The 16,040-nt window shown below is 37.4% G+C and overlaps 1 protein-coding gene across 8 annotated transcripts in view; it reads right to left on the reverse strand.

The window, feature by feature from the left end:
• TAFA5 (TAFA chemokine like family member 5) overlaps window positions 1-16,040 on the reverse strand; it is a 441,406-nt gene that overhangs the window by 260,446 nt on the left and 164,920 nt on the right. Inside the window, exon 2 of one of the 8 annotated variants that reach the window (XR_005828243.1) lies at window positions 13,469-13,489. The exons of the other annotated variants lie outside the window; for them this stretch is intronic. The gene's annotated coding sequence lies outside the window, so the exon portion shown is untranslated. The remainder of the gene's footprint in view (window positions 1-13,468; window positions 13,490-16,040) is intronic. 8 annotated transcript variants of the gene reach the window in all.

A 16,040-nucleotide genomic window follows, 5' to 3' on the forward strand; every position in this document is an offset into this window, starting at 1 on the left:
CCAGGGCTATTTGCCTTTTTTTTTTTTTTGCAAAAATACATCACATCATTAATTAATTTCAATTTGTGGTCTTTTCTAACACCAAGATATATTTACACACTACTGTTGCCCACACATTGATTTCCCATTTTGTACATAAACACTTCATTCCTCATTTCTAAGTTGTAATAGTCACCATTTGTCTTTATTGAACTTCATCTTACTGATTTCAAAGCATTCCTCCAATTTATCCATATTATTTTAAATCTGACAGTAAAAAGTGCTTAGTACTTTTCCCATCTCCACACTATCCACAAAACTATAAAAATGCTTTCTAGTCTGAACAAAGGATCTTTTTATGATTCTCTAGTTGCATCTAATTACACTAGTGGATCAAAAGGAATATACAGTCATCTGAATTTAATGAGTTTTGTGAACACGGTTGAGTTTGTGGAACATAGAGTTTAAAATATGGTACATATGTTGTAATACACATATTCAATCTCTTATCAAAAGTCCTTACATAGTACTGGAAAGAGAACTGAAATGAAATACCTTAAAATACAAAGATAATTTGGTATACAAAGGAAAAAAAACCTGTAAAAGGGAAGAAAGTAAACTAACTCAGAAAGCACAGATTATGGCAAAGAAAAGAAAGAGCTATGACTTTCTAAACATGGAAACATACTGCAAAATAAAAAATGACAAATAATCCCTGATAAAGACAAAATGCCACAATAATAATAATAACAAAAATACCCAACCTAAAACCCCCCAAAACCACCCGAGAAACAAACAAAAAAATTATTCACTGCATAGTTCCTTGAACATGAAGTAATATATACTGTTGACAGGAAATTCTACAAATCTATCACCAAACCCACAGCTAGATGTCAAAACAATCTCCAAAGTAGATTTTTAAAGAATTTTGTATTACCTTCAGATTTTCAAATAAATAATTAAAAATATATAGTTATGACTGGTTGGGACAAAATTTCTGAAAAAAAGATCTATTGAGCTAGATAAGCTTTTCCTATTTAGGAAAAACAAATTTTAAAACCAAAGAAAAGTACATGATAATTTTGCACAGCCTTGAGTTTCTTTCATAACTGTACAACTCCAGGCAGTGGAGGGATAGAAGAGGAGATAGGGACAGAAGAAGATAAATCATGAGGGACAACTGTCACTGCATCATCTGTAAGGATGATCCAGGAGAGTCGGCCGGAGAAAGTGGAAGTGTAACAACTGGAAAAAGAAATTCAGCTGAATATAAGGGTGTAGTAAAACATTTTTAGCTGCACAGGGCAAGGATGGAAAACAGATAACTAGACAAAATACCAAAAGAATGCATATAAATACCCCAAAAATGTCTTGTCCCCAGTGAGTGCAGTACACTGCAATAAACATAAAACCTATTCAACACTTGCAGTAAATTACAGTATCTTTGGTTCAAATCTCCTCGAATACCATTCAAATATGATTTATCTTTAATAAATCTCTACAAGTTAACTATAGTTTGTGCTTTACAAACAGATTGACAGAGACAGTGTGACTTGTTCCCAGTCTCACACAATGAATGTGGCAGGATCAAACTATTTCAAATCCCAACACTCTTCATCATCTATAGTATCACCCTTCCTCTCCACTTTTCCAAGTGTTTTCTGAAGACTGGCACTTACACCACCACTTAGAGCAGAAAATTATGTTTTCATGATGTGCCCTCGAACTGTGCCACTAGATATGCAGAGTAATACAAGCCACCTTTTTTGGAATAACAGACCTGTTGAGAAAATTCACTTATAGGTGGATAACTGAAGCCTGGCAGTATCAAAAACAGATACATATATGTTCTGCCTGTTTTACTATGCATATGCCAAATGGATTCCAAAGACTCCAGCTCATATTCATGGCAAAATAAGCTAACTCAATCAACAGTAGAATTAATTGCTAAAGAACAGTTCATTGACACTGATCTTTGGCAGGCACCTTCCAATCCTTTCTCCAACAGCAAATTTGTTTACTTGCTAAATTAAAGAAGAGGAAGTTTCAAAGGTTCCTATGTCAAGCATTTCAAAATTACTATAAATGATGCATTCTGTGAAACAGTTCTAGAATTAACACTTCAAGCATTTCACAAGAAGGAAAAAAAATTGTTTCACCATAGGGAGCTGTAAAGCAGTTAATACATAGAAATATATCAACACAGAAAAACCTATCAGCATGAAGAAGTAGTCAGTAAACTAACAGTTTTCTAGGAAACTAAGGTCCTACATTAGATGGATCATAGATTCTTAATACTTCTCCATAAATCAGTACTTACTAATAAATGAGCAGTAAAGCCCCATCTATTGCCTTTAGAACTGGAAACTAGCACAATAGGCTGACACATATTCACACCTACACAAACACATGGATTTTTCTGCTGCCACCGTACACTGAGCAGGGTGCACTGATCAGCTGTTGCTCGGAAAGGAGCTAGTATTGCAGTGCAGTGCAGCAAATGAAAGTTGCCACTTTCATGTTTTGAAGCTGTTGCTTCTGAGGGTAAGAATGGATTAAGATATCCTATACCTCCCTCTCAAGCCCAATCTGGGATTCTAGTAAGTTCTCCTAGCTTGCTGGATTGGAAAAAGAAAGAAAGAAAAATAAATAAATAATGTGTACAAAGTCTAACTGGCAAAATACCATTCCTGTCTCTCTGCAGAGAACGTGACAGAGCACTTCCAGAAGAATGTTCTCCATATTAATTTACCCTAGGAAAATCAGACGGAGGAAAGCACTGGTATTGCCCAGTGCAGAACTAAAGCTAACTTAGGGAGAGATTTCCCAGTTTTGAAAGACTTCAATATTAATCCCATTTTAAAACAAAACATCAAACCAAAGCTACCTCTTTACAAAGAAGACATAGGGGTTCAATAAGCTTTGGAAAACAGAGGGAAACAGCATGGTTCAAGAAGATATGCACTTCAGCTTGAAAAACAGTTTCAAGCCATCAGTTAGTGCATTAAGAATATATTTTCTACACTCCAGTTTCTTCTTTGCACAATGCTGCAATCAGGGTTTTTTAAGATAGTATATCCTGTTCTGTTTGTCTGATGAGATACCATAATAATGCAAGTCACATTCAAAGTCCTAAGGGTTAATGAGAATAATTTTTCTGAACCTCAAGAAATATTTCAGAATACTATACTTCAGCAAAATAATAATGCTATTTCAAGACCGCACAATAAAGTAATATATTGCCCCCTGCTCCCCCCAAAGACTCCCCGAACTCAAGACACATTTTCTTTACAGAAGATCAAACTGTTCTAAGAGAAGGGTTAGTCTATATCCTGACTTTTTAGCTCTGCTTATCTTCTTTACCACTACGTATGTACAATAACTTAAGGTTGAAAAATCAAATTTTAATGCACTTTAATAGGCACATATCTCTGGCTGCTCCACAGGAGATTCCACTGACCTGCTGTTCACCCTTACGTTCAGAGAAATGCCATTCATCTATTGCTGTCCTGACTCTTTGCCATCCTGTTGTAGGGCTATTAAACAGAGCTATCATATGATTAGGCAAGAAGGAAACTGTGGATCTTACATACAGAAGGAAGCTCATGGGACATCAAGAGACAGGCAAGCTGTGCTGCTGCATCTGCAGCTACAGCTTTTACTCAGAGCTCTTTCCATTTCCACAACTGGAAACAGAGCTTCTGCTAGTCAGTTCTGTTGCACATTCCCTACACACACACGCCTGTGCACACACCTTAAATCCTGATTCAGTAACAACAGCCTGCACCTCACTCATCCCCAAGTACTCATTCCCTACATTGCTTCAGCAGTGCTGAATTGCTGCCCACCCTCTTTCATCCTATGCCTGTATCACTGACCTCGGTTCCTTCCTTTCACATACCTAAATCCATGTCCTGTCAACCACCCCCACACAGTTGTTCTCATTTGCCATGCACCTTTCAGAAGGATTTCAGTATTCCTTGCAGTTCCCATCCTCTATTTCATGTTTCTTATGCTGCAGGTAGTTCTTATAGACAGTTCTTGCGCTTGGGTTCTGCAGGAAATGAGCTGCTGTCATAAATTAAAACTACTCAGCCAATTCCAGGGTAAAGAGCTCATATTTGGAGGGAATGGTCTGAGAGAATGGTGAGACAAATCATGACATAAACTAGAACAAAAAAACCCACAAATGTCTTGGAAATATAAACCTGGCTTTCTGACCCAGTGAAACAGATGTTTTGTTTGAAGATGTAGTTCCATCATCACCAAAACCTATGTGGCTGACTGTGTCCAAAAGTACTTTTAAAAATAAATTGTAGCACAGTAATAACACCTTCTGCTGTTCCTAGTAAAGGGCCACAAGCTCTGCCCTGAGCTGAGAGCAACCAGAAAGCAGCCTGAGGCAAGGAAATACATAAAAATAAACCCAAGCAGGCCCCAGGACTAAGGAGATGGGGACTCCCACCATGAACATCACACCACACCCAGCAAAGACCCCAGGATGGTGACTGCACAACTGTACCCACTATGGGCTGGGAGAAGCCACCAACCATCAACCTGAGAACCCAAAAGGAGCCTGGAAGGGTGAGCACAGCACCAGCAAAAAGACACTAGCATGGTTTTTTTTCTAAAACCATTTCTATAATAATTTTAAGGATATTATTAATGAGGTAGTAAATGTTTGTATTTTTGTAACTGGATTACTATCTATTTCTTGCATTTTGTTTAAATACAAACTTGCTTGAGAAGATATTAAACAGACTAAGAGTAAGTTCTTGTATCTCTTTATGTGGTGTGTTCTCTTTTGACTTTAACAGGATTGTATTTTGAACAAACTTCATTACGGCAGGAAGCTAGAATGGTTTTCATCTCATTGACTTTAGCAGGTAATGTGAAGTAGTGGTTAATGTAAGTAAAAGAAACATTATATGATGACATCTTTTCATTGCATTTCCAGGAGAAACATTTAGAAAAGAGGGAAAGTGGAAAAATCACAACAGCTTACAATATTTTCCCAGAATATGAGTCACGGTACTTGTAAGATAGTAATGCAGAAAATAAAAATTAATTTTTAAAAGTCTTGAAATGTAGGCAACATTAGTTTCAAAAAAGGAATGCAAATTAAAATTTAGAAAATATTAAACTGCAGTTTATAAAGCTGTAGAAATTAACACAGATTCAATTCTTGGGTGTTTCTGTCTCGACAACTGCTTGGAAGGAGGAACACATTTGGGTAAATTAGTCTGACTGAAAAAAAAAAAAAACCCACAGGAAAGAAAATTCCTAGATCAAGCTAAGAAAAAACATGAAGATACCTAAATTAGTGTCTTCTTTAATATATGCAGCTCTAAGTTCAAGCTCCATATAGCCAAGGTGTGTTAAAGATGTCTTATTTCTAGAGTTATAATGATGTAGCCATTTATTCCTTGGTGTAATGATTGCAGTAGGAAGTGTCCCTGATGCCGTCATGAGAAAAAATGATCCTCCAGATTAAACTTTTATTTCAGGATAGCATAAGTGCTTTTTGGTCTTCACCTCTGCAACCTCATTAGAAGACTAAAATAAAATAAGAAAGGTTCTAGCTAGCTCCTTCTAAGTTCTGACACTCATCAATTTTAACTTTTGATTTCCTGTAATGCTGAAGGCCTGATACCACAAATATCAATTCCTTGATACTCCATTGCATCATATTTTTTGTAGTCTTTGTCATATAAGCATGCCAGGAATGAAATTACTTTAAATCATGGTAGTATTATATACCTTATCACATAGCTATAAATGACCATGAGAGGTGGCAGGCATGGATAATTGGGTCCATAGCGACTACCATGTCCAAACAAGAAACCTTGTTTTAAACCAGCTGGTGGGTTGGATCTAGATTTTATCAGCATATATGCCTCCCCTGAAGACTATAAACACATGGGCCAGCTTATAAGTGATAGGCAAAGAGCTACTGAGTCTGTTGACTTTGAGTTGTAGAACTTCAGAATACTGCAAGGAAACGATACATCAGATGGACTTAAATCCATCCTTCAGTGAGATGAAGGCAGTAGCAAGTGTAGGTGTATAAACCCTTACTAGGAGAGTTATGGGAAACTAATGCAGTACCTGTGATTTTGTATTGCCATACCACAGACTGTTCCACTGATAATGAGGTGTCTCCCCTACTGAACTCCAGGGAATTAAGAAGAGATTTCACCTTCTACAATGCAAATTATTTCCATATCTACTTAACTTCCCTCGCCGCCCCCCCCCCCCCCTTTTTTTCTTTCTTTTTTTCTCTTACTTAAACTTCATAGAAGCATATAATCATAAAACCGTTTAGGTTGGAAAAGAACTTCAATATAATTGAGTCCAGCTATTAAACCAGGACTGCCAAGTCCATCACTAAACCATGTCCCTAAGTGACACATCTACAAGTCTTTTAAACACCTCCAGGGATAGTGACTCAAACACTTCCCTGGGCAGCCTGTTCCAGTGCTTGACAACCCTTTCAAGGAAGAAATTTTTCCTAATGTCCAGTCTAAACCTTCCCTGGCACATTTTGAGTTCATTTCCTCTTGTCCTATCACTTGTTCCTTGGGAGAAGAGACCTACCCCCACCTGCTTACAACTTATTGATAAAGATAATAAAAAAACCTGACCCAAATACTGAGCCCTGGGTGCTACCACTTGTGACTGGCCTCCAACTGGATTTACTCCATTCACCACCCCTCTTTGGTGGTGAATTTTTTTACCCAGCAAAAAGTACACGGGTCCCAAGCCACAAGCAGCCAGTTCCTCCAGGAGAATGCTGTGCGAAACAGTGTCAAAGGCTTTACTAAATTTCTGAATATATTCTTTTGATTGGAAAGCTCTGTCACACTACATTCATTTGGAATACACAGAAAATTACTTTTGGAGCCAGATGGGATAAAGTGTGCCTTCAGGAAAATCTTAAATATAAAGGGGCTTCATAAGGCTGTTTTATGGACACACACAAACTATCAAAGTTCATAGTTTTTCACACATGGGATTCTGCCTTGATCTCTTCTTTCATATTAAAATGAAAGTTAACCAACAGAAATTACTTCCCCATAGCGAGTGGCGTTTTCCTGGCAGTCATAGACTACTGTTGAAAGCAGCAGTTACTGCTAGGGACAGCAGCTGTATAGTGGCAGTGCTGTGCTCAATTTTATCATTTTTACTTCATCATGTTTCTTGTTTTCACACTTCTAAAGGTGTCTTTCTATGCCAGCTACTTTCATAATAAAAGCCTGACTGTGATCAAGATGTTGAAGCTATTTCTTTATGAATTGCTCACACTGGGCATAGCCTGACATTTGATGCATTTTAGAGGTTGCACCAGAACCAAGAGAATACATTGTAGGACCCAGCTTCCTATTTCATTTCCTCTATGTGACAGGAGAAGACAAATGAGGGAAATGTGGCAAAAAAAGAATACTCAGGAGGAAAGACATCCTCACCAACAAATGCTGAATTCAGACAAAGACCCTTATCCCAAAGAAACTCACAAATTACAAATTTAAAAACTTTAAAGTACAGAAGCTAAAAAGCTTCTCTTTGCCCTTATTGCTTAACATATTTGTTCCTTACAGTTTTCAGATAGTGAGAGAAAGCAAGAATAATTTTTAAAATTGCTGCTATTAACCACACAGAACTCAACACATTTTCTGTCATACAAGAAGGCATATCCTCATGTGGATTAAAAACATTAAGAAAAGATAGCAGGCTGAGGTTCGCAATGCTACACAGAAAACACTACCCACCAGGTCATTATATAAAAAGCATAGTCCAGAAATACCTGGGGCATACTTTCCTAAAAAAGCAAACACATAATTTTGGTCCACAATCACAAGCAATATAAAAGACAGACACTGGAATGTGTGCTAAGTACTACGCAAAACTCCACAAGTTCTGCAATTTATCACAATAAAAACAACATATGCTTTACACAGTAACAAGAAACTGACTTTACCTAACATCTGTAACATTTTTATTACACTTTTGTCCGATAATCCATCTGTGATCCTCCTAATGCTCGAAATACTGTAGTATTCTATCACATAATGCTTTACAAATTTGCCTTTTAAAATTAATTTATAACTCAGGAAGAATACTCAAAGTCTCATTTAGAAAAAAAGTTCTATGAAACAAAAATGAAGGAGAAGAAGCCGGTAAGTTTTCTGGCTAGAATTTACAGAGTTTAAAAAAATCAGAAAAAAAAAACAACCAAACCTGTAACAAAAGTAAATAAAACATTTATTTCAAATAGCTATATTTCATACATACATATTATATGTGTATGCATACATATATATAATACACCTGCACACTCTTAAACTGGTAAGAAAGTAGTTTAAAAACTGAGGTCAATTACACTGTAAAAACAGAATCCACATAATAAATTTTGATTAAAAGACCGACTGTAAATTTACCCCTGCACTTTCCTCCTTATGTTACCCAGTTGTGTTTCCATGGTTACTCAATTTCAGAAATCACCGAGTCTTACTGGAACATGAATAATGAACATACTTCTTTATCAATACATTTTATGCAAAGATCAACTGGGCAGGATTTCTGAGTAGTACAAAGTAATTTTCCCTTTTTAATTATTTTTTAATTCTTATTTAAATACTACATTAGGCATACATATAAACAAAGCAAACAAGTGAAATAAAATGTAAAAAAAAAAATAATAATTAAAGTTGAGTTTTAACTTTAATTCTGTTTCCAAATTCGAATAATAACTTTCTCAATTTCTCTCAAAGGTATGTCTGTCTTTATTAAAGATGGTTTTGTCAGTTTCTAGTGCTGACATTAGATAGGGAAAGGAGAGGGAGAGAGAAGTCTTTTATGTTTGATAGAAGCATGGCTTTGCAGTTTACAGAAAGTAATCCAAGCAAGTATTCTTGTCTGAAACTTCATTCTAAAGGCAATTTATTATTTTCATTCCACTGCTAAACAGATCACAATAAAAGTAGATTTGTTCAACTTAGCTGAAATCTGAGTGTTGTAGGATGCACACAGATAACAAGCTACCTGTAAATTTGGCTTGTCATGATACAGATGGATGGAGAGAATCTTTCTTTTTCAGAGATACCATTTTCAAAGCACTACACATTTTAAAAATTCCTTCCATTCTGAAGGGTTAGTACAGATAAAGAAAGAGGGCGAGACTACAGAATCACTGCTTTAAGTAGCTAAAAGACTCAGGTTAATTGCTTCCTCCTTTTCTTTCCTAAGAGCATAACCTATATGAGTGTATTTATTTATACATTATTTTGCAAGCACAAAAAATGCCTTTTTAAGTCTAGTCTTTCAATGAAAGCCACCTACATTTTCCTTTAAAGGGACAGGCTTATTTACAACTGCAGTTATTGCAATTCATGTATTATTCCCTCGCCATGGTTACAAAAATAGGTAAATAAGAAGAAGACTATTGATACCTGACCAGAGAAAAATAAATGAAGAAAAATGTATTTTTTGCAGTAATATGCCAACAACAGAAATACTGGAAAAAAATGGGCCAAATAACATACCACTATTTTTTTTATATATATATATGTATATATGTATATATATACACACACACACATCGGGTCTTCTGATGTACGTTTTCTCTCAAAGGTACTCTTTACTATATCTTTCATATTTACCATGGTAACATTTAAGTACTAAAATAACTTGTCAGTAGTTTAGCTATAGTTAGAAAAAAGTGGTGGTTGAATATTAGAATCATGGAGTCACAGAATGGTTTAGGTTGGAAGGGACCTTTGAAAACCATCTTGTCCAACTCCACTGTCAAAGCCCCATCTGACCTGGCCTGGAACACTTCCAGGGATGGGGAACCCACAGCTTCTCTGGGCAACCCGTTCCAGTGTCTCACTACCCTCATCACAAAGAATTTCTCCCTTAGGTTCAGTCTAAACCTACCCTCTTTCAGTTTCAAAGTTTAAAACCATTGCCCCTTGTCCTGTCACTACAGGCCCTTTATTATAAGCCCTTTGAAGCACTGAAAGGCCGCAATAAGGTCTCCTTAGAGCCTTCTTTTCTCCAGGCTGAACAATGCCAACTCAGACTGTCTTCATAGGGGAGGTGTCCCACCACTCTCGACAATTTTCATGGCTTTCCTCTGGACCTGCTGTAAGAGGTCCACATCTTTTTTGTGCTGTGGGCCTCAGGGATAGATGCAGTACTCGGGTAGGATCTCATCAGAGAAGAGCAGAATGGGTGAATTACCACCCTCGACTTGCTGGCCACCCTTCTTTTGATGCATCCCAGGATACCATTGGCTTTCTGGACTGCACATTGCTGACTTATTTCCAATTTTGTATCTATCAGTATCCTTACGTACTTCACTATACGGCTGCTTTCCATCTATTCATCTCCTGACTGTATGGATATTGGGAATTGTCCAAACCCAGGTGCAGGACCTTGTACCTGGCCTTGCTGAACTTCATGGTTCACATGGGTCCACTCCTCAAGTCTGTCAAGGTTCCTCTGGATGGCATCCTTTCCCTCAAGCAAATCAACTGTATCATTCGGCTTGGTGTCATCTGCAAACCTGCTGTAGGTGCACTCCATTCCATTGTCTATGTCACTGATAAAGATATGAAATAATATTGGTCCCAGTATGGACTCTCAAGGAACACCACTCATTTCTGGTTTCCCTTTGGACACTGAGTCACTGACTATAACTCTTTGGACATGGCTATTCAGCCAGTTCCTTATCCATCTAAGAGTCAACAAAACCGACATATCTCCAATTCAGCAGCAAGAATGTTGTGGGGGATCATATCAAAGGTCTTACAGAAGTCCGTGTAGATGAGATCCATGCCTCTTCCCTTTTCCACTGATGCAGTCACCACATTTTAGAAGACCACTAGATTAGCCAGGCACGATTTGCCCTTGATGAAGCCATGCTGGCTGTCTCTGATCACCTCCCTGTCTTCCACAGGTTTCAACAAGTGATCCAGGAGATTGTGCTCCATCATCTTATCAGGCATGGAGAGTGAGACTGACTGGTCAGTAGACCCCAGGGTCTTCCTTTTTACTGTTTTTAAAAAGAGATGTGGTGCTTCTTTAACCCAGTAAATTCTTCCAGTTACTGGGGATTTTGTCTGACCACCACAACTTTTGAAATGTGATTAAGAGTGGCTTGGCAACTACATCAGCCATTTCCCTCAGGACCCTGAGATGCAGCTCATGGGGTCCCATGGACTTATGTATGTTCAAGTTGGTCTAAAAGCAACCAGTTGTTCAAGGTGCTCTCAAAACCTGATCTCCTACTATGGGAAGGACTTAATTCCCCCAGTCCCTGCCCTGAGGTTCAGGGACTTGAGAGATGTGGGAAAAGAGATTACCATTGAAAATCAATGAAAAAAGCCCCTAAAAAAACAACCAACCAAAACACCAAATGATCCTCCATTCTATCTAATGTCTACAAAATAACCATACATATTATTCACCCTGTTAAGAAAATCAGAATTGGTATCTTTTCAGCTGCACAAGTAGCTACATGACACAAATAAAACTACCAAGAAAGTACACAAAATCTCAGCTCCAAGCATTCCAAATAGCCCAATAAATAAAGGTCCAGTATGCTAACTCAATTCCAAATAAACTTTTATCACCTCCCTACCACCATATTCAATTTGCAGCGCTTATTTGTTCTCATTCTAGCCCACAAAACTTCTAATATATTTGCATAAAAAATGTAACATATTCATACAGGCTCAAAATACCACTGAAGGAAATGTGTTGGGATTTTATCAACCTGAATCTGCCTCAAGGGTCAAGCTTATGTCCTTTTATGTAAGACAAAAATCAGTTCTTACAGAAAGCAGAAATAGCTGACTGGATCAAAAGTCAATTGATACTTCAAGGACTGAGGAGATTTTTTGTTTGGTTGGGTTGTTGTTTTTTTTCTGGGTTGTTTTTTTTGTGTGGGGGGTTTTTTTGGTGTTTTGTTTTTTGGATTTTTTTTTTTTCACTTCTCTTGTCAATGCTTGGTTTTCATTTCAATAAAAAAGCGACTTGAAATTATATTTCATAGTTCTCTTCAGAGATGTCAGGGCTGGAAACTGTTAATAAATCAGGATGCTCAGTCTTCAGCAGAATGTTACTTAAGTGTGACAAGGGAGACTCAGCATCTTCCAAGGCAGCACTACACTTTAGAGAGATGTATCTCCAAGACCCTTCTGGATAACTTCTTTCAGCACTATCAGCTGAGAAACTGTATTGACAAATGAAATTAAGACTCTACTGTACTCTATGTAGATTCTTATGTGTCATGAGGCTCCCATCAGTGTGGTGGCTGAACCACAGTGCCACTGTCACCTCCAGTGGCACAGAAAATAACATCCATCACATGCAATGCACTGTCCCAACTGCCTACGAACATGCATTAGGAACAAGGGAAAGAAAAGGAAAGATGACAAATCACTTACCACAGTTATTGGACAAAATCAGTTCTGGCCCACTGAAGAGGCCGTTAGTGCCCCGGTGCCATCGGCGGGGCTGGGGGCGGCCTCTGTGAGGCGCGGCCGGGGCTGCCTTGGGCCGGGCACGGCCGGTTCCAGCCGGCTCCAGCCCACCTGCCATAGGGCTCCACAGGCCTGTGCGGCAGCGCATCTGGGAAATTTATTTAAGCAAGGCAAAACCGCCAGAGACCAGTGAAGAGGGCGGGAAAAAAACCCCATGAGAAACAGCCCTGCAGACAGCAAGGCCAGAGAAAAGGGGGAGGAGGAGGCGCTCCACCGGCTGGAGCAGATATCCCCCTGCCGCCCCTGGAAAGGACCGTGGTGAAGCAGATTGCCCCTCTGCAGCCCAGTGAGAGCACCGTGGTGGAGCACATATCCACACTGCAGCCCATGAAGAAGCCCCATCCCAGAGCAGGTGGGTATTTCCTGAAGACACTGTGGCCCTTGCAGAGCCCATGTTGGCACAGGTTTATCCTGAAGGACTGCAGACTATGGGAAGGAACCACGCTGGAGCAGGGGCAAAGTGTGAAGAAGGAATTTGAATTTTAGCTTTCAGCTTCTGATTCAAAGAAGGTATACATTTTTCTTTAGAAAATACCATGCTGCATGTGACTTCAAAACATAATTAAAAAGCAACAACTTCAAAACTTTTATTAGACAACAAAAAAAAACAGCACATAAAGAAAAACACATTAGATCTCTAAGTAAATTATTTGGCCAGCTGCCCTATACTGTTTTTTTTTTTACATGAAGGGAAAGCTGTAAGGAATTAAGAGGCTTTTGTGAAATAAACTTGGTGGAAGGAGCTCATAGCACAGGAGAAGAAAGTAAGAGTCATCAGCAAGTTCAACATGCTAGGAAGGAATAAGAATTTTGCTTCCACACTAGTAATTGATTAGACAAGGGTAAGTACATTAAAACTACTTAATGGAAGATGCAATAAGGTCAGCTACAATTCCATCAGGGTCCAAATAGGAGTAAATTCCAAGAAACTAGTCGCTTACCACAACCTTCAAGCGGTCCCTCTAGGAAAATCACATCAAATATTTCATGTTAAGGAAAAAAAAAACCAACAAACACTTCCATGTAATAAATAGTCTTATAGGAAGAATAAGGCTAAAATCAAGAGGCTGGGCCCCAGGACTTTTTTCAAAGTGGTCTCGCTATTTTAAAAGATCTGAGGGCCAAGATGTTGATGACAGCTTCATTTTTCTATTAACTCCTTCTTTGGTTTACTTTGCTTATCATAATTTCTATTTTAAATTACTAAAAGGGAGATAGCGACACATTTTATTCATTAGAAGGAAAGTTTGCCAAGAGGAGATATTTCTACAGCATAGTTATTGAAATATTAAGCCAGGACGACTATTAAACCAAACAACTAAGTCTACAAATGACGAAGAAAAATAATATGTTTTTTGCATAGACTCATATTTAAATGTCAGTGACACCATGATGTTCCAAGTCCCATTATAAGTCTATCCTTCTTCAAAATGCTTTGGAAGTATCACTTCTCTGCATCTGGGTTTCTTCCCATATGTCTAAGACACCTGCAAGTACCAGTTTGGACATTTGGCTTCCTCCATTATGTCCAGAGAATGAGTCTATCAATGACAAGCCCTAAATATAAAACAGTGAGCAACCAAAATGTCCATCCTTTTGGGAAAGCAATTCTATTTAATTTGGTTTTTTACAATAGAAATGGCGGGGTGGGGGTGGGGTGGGAGCAGATAATAAGATAATAATTAGATGGGAAAAGACAGGAAATAATTCCAAACCCATGCATTTAAAAAATATCTCAGCATAGTTCAATAATGAGCAGAAAATTACATATGTTAAATATGAGAAAGCATTGGCTTTAACATTGTTGATTCAGAGTTTTAAGGGTTAATTCAGCCCAAGTGTTAATACAGCCTCATCTACAAGAGATGAAACAGTGTATCAGCAAGGACTTTTGATACAATTACAGTCTTTGGTACTTACCCACCTCAGTCTGTAACTCAGCCAGAGGCTAGTAGAAATAAATAATGCTTTAAATAGTAAATTGAAAATCACTAATTTTTAAAAGATAAGTTTCTCTCCATGTTATTACTCTTATGAATTATTAAAACCGCCATAACACACACTTTTGTTATATTATTGCTTACTATAGGTTTTTGCATTATAAATTCATCTTGAATAGTAAGACCTACCTGATAATTTTATTATTATTTTATATCAGTTTTTCATTTTACCCATTAGATGCTAGCCAATTTCTGCAGGTAAAATTTTAAGGCAAACGAAAAGATACTTCTCAATTATAACTCATTTTCTAATCCTTTGATACACAGAAACTCCTTACTCTGATTCAAGGTGACAGTGTACCTTCACAGTTCCACTAACTGTCATGATTCCAAACAGCTCCTGGTCTGCTCCGCAAGAAAACAGACCTAGGTGAGACTGCAGACTACAAGTTTCTGTATTCTCACTGGTATTTGATGTACTTATTAACAAGACACATGAGAGGCTACTCCTCATGTCAACTGGTGGAACTTAGCTAATAAAAACAACGTGTAAGAGAGCCAAGAATAGCCCTGTTTTCAGTAATAATTAAAGTTATTGATACTTCACCCTGATATCATTTTATCCAAATATGACATCTTTTCTTGCAGATAAATCCCAGTATTTCATGACAAGTATGACAGGTACATATATAACCCATCTAAAACCAATGCACATTTGTAGCGGTCTATTTTAAACACCAGAGCTTGTGCTTTGTCTATTATAACATGCATGTTTGCATCAAAAAACAAGGTTACTGACACAAAATGTTTTTGAAACATATGAATTTGGCTTTTTTTACTCAAAATGAGCAGCATTAGTATTTACAAGTCAGTATGAAATCTTACTATTTTCACTTGCTTCAACATCTGCCTGGGCCCCAAGAAAAATACTCAGCTATGTTAAATAGCTCTCTAATAAAAGCAGGTTTTTCTCATTAACAGTCAATTTCTTCTCACTGACTTTGAGACAAAGTTCTAAGTAAAACGTCCTAATTATTAGAATTATGGAAAGATAACTTCCATTTATGAAAATTAAATAATTTAGTAACTTGTATATAGTTAATAGTTAATGAAGCATAATAAATATTACACTAATTACACTGTAAGTCCATAGAAGATAATATGCCAAAGCAATTCACAGCCATCATTTGCTACAAGGACAAGGCTAAATTTTCACAACGGTAGTCAACTCTCCAACAAGATATGAGGGATTAATTCTTAGTATTATTGTTATTGCTAGTGAGAGTTATTTTTTTTACAAAGTCTTATTTTTTTATAATACACAGCAATATTTTAGACACCCTCTAAATAGCTAGCAGTATGAAAGAAAAACTGGAAGACTAATAAAATTTATGATAAAAATTTATGAAAAAAACACATCAAAAGATCTGTTTATAGAAGATGAGGAACAAAATGAGTATTTTGCAGAAAACATGTATTAGACAGCCCTTAATTTTCCTTTCAGTCTTATGAAGAAACTAAGCCACTGTCAACTGAAATAATACCATGTTTTCTCAGTGTTGGTCATTATTTT

Source organism: Falco naumanni, chromosome 5, assembly GCF_017639655.2.
Source record: "Falco naumanni isolate bFalNau1 chromosome 5, bFalNau1.pat, whole genome shotgun sequence".
Classification (NCBI taxonomy): domain Eukaryota; kingdom Metazoa; phylum Chordata; class Aves; order Falconiformes; family Falconidae; genus Falco; species Falco naumanni.